General features: G+C 37.0%; 1 pseudogene; it reads left to right on the top strand.

The window, feature by feature from the left end:
- Positions 1-3,926: 3,926 nt before the first annotated feature.
- LOC141488853 (ribonuclease H1 pseudogene) lies at positions 3,927-4,733 on the top strand (annotated as a pseudogene).
- Positions 4,734-5,782: the final 1,049 nt, after the last annotated feature.

Raw genomic sequence — 5,782 nt, 5'->3', positions numbered from 1 at the left:
GAGAGGTAACCAAGACATGAGTAAACCTGAGAAAGTACATTATCAATAAAATGAGTTTTCTTGTCAAAGTAAATATGTACAGGAGGACCAAACCCATACAAGTTTTCTTTTAGCAAGATCTTAGCAATCAATGCCCCTGTGACTTTTAGAACCAGGGAAATCTTTGACCCACTGAGTATGTTGATCAACAATAACAAGAGAGATTTTATAGCAGGCAGCTAAAGAGAGATCAACGAAAGCTGTGGCTTGAAAACCATGTTGGTTGAATACATAACAAGTTGATCAAGCAACATAGATTCAAGTTGCAATACTGTTGAGGCCTGGGGCAAACCAAAACTTCTTAATTTATCTTTTATTCCCTGTATGCCAACATGACCACCCCCTCCACCCATGATAAAAAAAAAAACACATACTTGGTGATAGAAACTCCAGGGGAGGAATAGCTTATCTTCTGGGTCACCTAGACCCCAGAGACCCATCTTATTTTATACTGTTGTTTCTATTTTTTTTTATCTCCACATCACAATAAGGTCATCAGGAGGCAAAGAGAAAAGATGAAATATATGTACAGGGTCTTCTAGAGAAGCCAATTTAGTCACAGCAACAACATGGCTATTTCCTTTTGAAATATTCCATTGATGTAGGCAAGACAATGAACGATGGCAAGTGAGTTTAGAAATTGCAGAGGGGACAGCTAGGTGGTGCAGTGGATAAAGCACCAGCCCTGGAGTCAGGAGTACCTGAGTTCAAATCCAGGCTCAGACACTTAAAATTACCTAGCTGTGTGGCCTTGGGCACACATTGCCTAACAAAACCCCATTGACTAGCAAAAACTTAAAAAAAATAAAAGAGAGAAAAATTGCAGAGAAGATAAATCAGTATTAACAGTGATCTTGCCAGCAGATGTCAAAATCCCCTTTCTAACCACAACACCCTTAGAGCATGGCAGACTATGAAGTCATAGCATGACTTTGGTTGTACTTTGTCCTTTAGCAAGACAGCATACTTGAGTAAGCATAATAAATTCATTAACCTGGATGCTAGGATTAGATGGCAAAGAGGCAGCCCAGACAGTGTCGTTCTCCTACTTTTGACTTTCATCAGGAGATTAGGTTAAAAAGAAAAAAAAAGAATCCTTCAAGATATTTTCTCTGTGTCATTTCAGCCTCAGACATATTGAGATTATAGAGACAATGTCAGATAATCGAAAAAAATGAAAACTTTTTCCTGGTTTGTTGGAATTTATGGCATTACAAATGAATTAGAGATTCCAAATTATAGAAATGGATAAAAAAAATCTTAGTAACTGATTTTGAAGGTTTAGAAATTAAGAAGATTGGAGATTAATCATTAATGATGATTACTTATTTTAAGATATCAGGGGAGAACTCCTGAGATTTGGGGAATACCAGGATCTCATCACCTTCTCTTTATCCAACCTGATAAGTCACTTAGAAGAAACTTAACATATGCTGAAATGTTTTAATGGGTTTCTGGGTACCACTGTAGAATTTGCTTTAAGCAAAAAGTTTTGTGAAAAGTTTTAGAGATGTGAAAGTTTTAGAGATAAATAATACTGAAGATTGATAGACCTATTTTTTAAGTATAATGAAGGCTACTAGTTTTAAAGTAATACGAGTGAAGAAAAAAATAGGTATATAGTTTGCATTTTTAAATTTATCAGAACTTAATAGCCACCTTTTATTAATCTTTTGACCATGATAAAAGAAAAAAAAACTTGCTTAAATCAGGGAGTAACTTTAAAAGCAAAATTTAATTAAGCAATGGAAAGTCTCCCCAGAAGGAGAGAGAGACTGCCTTGAACTGGATAGATATTCACAATGACAGGAAGGGAGAGAGGTGACCAGGAACTGGGAATGTTTGGGAGGGCAGAAGTAAATTTTCAAAGCCTCATATAATAAATAGAATTGTTTAGTTAGATTAGAAGCAAAGTAACCAAAAAATATTAGAAAGAAACCACATATTTGTAAGCTCTTGAGAACTGCCAAAAAGGCAACAGAATTGAAATTAAATGTTGTAGTGTAAAATTTCACACTATATTATTAAGAGGAATTCTATGGAATAAAGATAAATAGTTTAGATGGTTTGGGACATATTCCCCAATCTTTAGGATATCCTGAATTGCAAAGCAGGGGATAAGAATTCAAGGCTACCATCTAGAGTCTCTCCTCTTCTTGTTCCCAGGTTCAAAATTGAAAAGCCTTGAAAAAGAGTGGGTAGGACTATATTATGAACATGAAAAGAATTGATTTGGCTATTTGGGTATTGTTTATGAAAAGGTGCTTCCACAAACCTTTGAAAAGAGCCAACTGTTAACTCTAAATTTTAAAACATAACCCTGGAAAACTGAGACTTTGATTTTGTGGTTTCAAATCCAGATTTGATTTGGTTGAGATTTGCCTTGTAACTAAATTATATTGTGATGAAATGTGTTCTATTAATTATGGCATCAAATACAAAAAAAACTGCTAGAAAAATGCAGGGAAACTCAGATATCTCAGATTTATTAGCTGTGTCATCTTAAGCAAATTATCTTATCTCTGTTAACCTCAGTTTTCTGATCTGGAAAGAGGAAAATAATAATGGTGCCCATCAAATGATATGATTGTGGAGTGCTTAACATGGTGCCTGGCATATGATAAGTACTATATAAATGCTGACAATTAGTATTTCTTTAATTAGTTGTTCCATGTTGTTGTTTGTCCTTCCTTCTTGAAGAAGATCATGACATCAGATGATGCCATGACAAGCAAGTAAAACGAATTTGAATGAGGGCTAAGTCACCAGTCTCACTTTCTCCTCCAGAGTCAGCTAGGTCCAGTGGCCAGATGTTGATCAGGATGATTCAAGATGATTCTGGGTGCAGAGGGAAACCCGCACCTTTTTAAGCCTTTTTAACTTTCTAACAAGTCTCAGTTTCCCTGAGGTAATACCCATTTATCTGATTAAGGCAGGGAAGAAAGAAATGAAGCAAACTGGTCTCTTTTGCATAATAAAAAAAAATCAATCTGTGAGGAGATGTCCCTCAGATTTTTTTCAAATGTAAATACTTGATAACATCTTTACTGGGTTTTAGATGTGATTAATAGAAAATGCCAAAGGTGATAAAATGAACAGTTTTATATAAAATAATTTCATAATCTATTACACTGAACTGACATTGATTGGTAAGTCTTGTTTAATATTTTAAATACATGATATTGTAGGCATTATTATAACTTTCTAAAAATTTTTCTTATATTGTAAATTTTAATAAATCACTGTATCAGAAATACTGTTAGACAAATAAACTTCTCTTTTAAACTGGATACTACTAGATTACAAATTGAGCTGTTAAAAGATTGATAAAAATAGATATTTGAATATTGTTTAATATTTAATAGGGTATATTGTTTTCAACTAATAAAAACAACAATAATAATTTGCTTTTGGGGGGAATAGTTGCAGTGATGCTCTAAGATATCTTTATCTGTGAAGTCCCTTGAGCCTTTGCAGGGCAGCTAAGTGGTGCTGTGGATAGGGCACTGGCCTTGGATTCAGGAGTATGGGAGTTTGAATGCAGCCTCAGACACTTGCCACTTAGCAGCCATGTGACTGTGACAAGTCACTTAACCCTTATTTCCCCACATCCAGGGTCATCTCTAGTTGTCCTGCATTTTATCTGGCCACTGGACCCAGATGGCCCTGGAGGAGAAAGTGATGCTGGTGATAGCACAACATCCTCCTCACTCAAATCCAATTCACATGCTTGTTATAGCATCACCTCCCTGATGTTGTAGTCTTCTTCGAAAATGAAGGACAAGACGGAGGCCGCCAGGGGCTGAAGCTCCCGCCCGCGTCCTCGGCTACCCGGGCCCGCCGGCCACTGGCCTCCTCCCCGTGCCCACTATGCCCAGGAGCGGGCCATGGTGAGGCTCTGGGCAGCACTCCCCAGAGTCACCACGGGTGTCCTCGGCTGCGGCTGTGCCCGGTGCCTGAGCACCGCCACGTTCTACGCCTCATGAGGGGTCGCAAGACCGGCGTATTCCCCACCTGGGTGAATGCCAAGCACAAGTGAACCAATTTCCTGCTGCTCGGTTCAAGAAGTTTGCTACTGAGGATGAGGCTTGGGCCTTTGTCAGAAATACTTCAAGCCCTGAACCTACAACAAAGAAATGCAACACAGAGGACCCCAAAGTGAAACCAAATAAGAGACCCTGTGAATCATCAGATGAAGATGAGCCTTGCAAAAAAATTGCAAAACAAGATTCTGAACCTTTACTTAGCAAAGATAAATTTTCTTATATGGGAGATGCAACCGTGGTTTACACAGATGGCTGCTGCTCCAGTAATGGGAAGAAGAAAGCAAGAGCAGGCATTGGTGTTTATTGGGGACCAGGCCATCCCTTAAATGTAGGTGAAAGACTTAGAGCAGAAATACATGCTGCCTGTAAAGCAACTGAACAAGCCAAGAATCAAAACTTCAGTAAGCAGATAGTATGTTTACTATAAATGGTATAACGAATTGGGTTAAAGACTGGAAGAAAAATGGCTGGAAAACAAGCACAGGAAAAGATGTGATTAACAAAGAAGACTTCATTAAACTCGATAAACTTATTCAAGGCATAGACATTGAATGGATGCACGTTCCTGGTCATTCAGGGTTTCCAGGCAATGAAGAAGCTGATAGATTAGCAAGAGAAGGAGCTAAAAAATTTCAAGATTCAACTTAGTATAATTTTTTAAATCTAATTAAAGAGCAAACCAAGTGCTTTTTAGTCATTGTTTGAAAATTTGCCTCTAAGACATGAACAATTAAAAGTGGATTTGGTAACATTCTTGTTTCATCAGAAAGATAGTTTTCTGTTGAAATATGGTTAAGTATATTAAATTATCCTTTACTTTACCCCAAAATATCTATTTATCTTTGGGAATCTTGTGAGTTTAAGCATTAAGTATATTTAACTATTACCCAACGCTGTTCTCAAATTTTTGCATTGAAGTTCAAGTCTGATATTGAGCAGTTAGTTTAGAAACTCAGTAAGTGCTAGGTAAAATAATAATGATGATAATTGTCTTCTGATTAACCCCATTCTCAGGCCTTTAGAAGATTAAAATTACTCTTTCGATATAGGAAAGTAGCCTTAGGAGTAATACTTTCGAAAGCTAAATTAACTTCCTAGGTCTCTTTCCTTTTTTTTTTTTGTCCTTGCAAGACAGTGGGGTTAAGTGACTTGCCCAGGGTCACACCACTGGGTAATTATTGGGTGTCAGAGGCCGGATTTGAACTCAGGTTCTCCTGACTCCAGGGCCAGTGCTCTATCCACTACGCCATCTAGCTACCCCTCCTTTTTTTTTTAATAGTTACTTTACAACTAGAATAAAATTGAAAATGATACTGGAAATGATCTATAATTTCATCAGTATGAGCACTCCCTTCAAAAAGATTGCAAGCTCTACTTGCCTTGAATTCTTTGTTAGGATTTACTCTTTTGTTTTGACAGAAAAATTCATCAGTATGTGTCCAGCCTCTTGATGTTAAGCTTCCCTGAATTTAACTTGACTGGTCTATGGATGACTTCTCTGCACATAGAGTTCATGACTAAATGCAAAACCTTTCTACCTTGGGTAGGACCTATCAGATCACAGACAGAAGAATTACTTTCAGCAGCATAGGACAATTTATATGACATTGTTCAGGCATTGTAGAATCTAGTGGAAGATATAATCATATGGTATAAATGAAATACATTTGCACAAATAAAGTTTTCTTTGTTCATGT

The sequence above is a fragment of the Macrotis lagotis genome, chromosome 1 (genome assembly GCF_037893015.1).
Source record: "Macrotis lagotis isolate mMagLag1 chromosome 1, bilby.v1.9.chrom.fasta, whole genome shotgun sequence".
NCBI classification, from domain to species: domain Eukaryota; kingdom Metazoa; phylum Chordata; class Mammalia; order Peramelemorphia; family Peramelidae; genus Macrotis; species Macrotis lagotis.
Note: the sequence above shows the minus strand (reverse complement) of the source record. Positions and strands in the feature narration are given on the sequence as shown.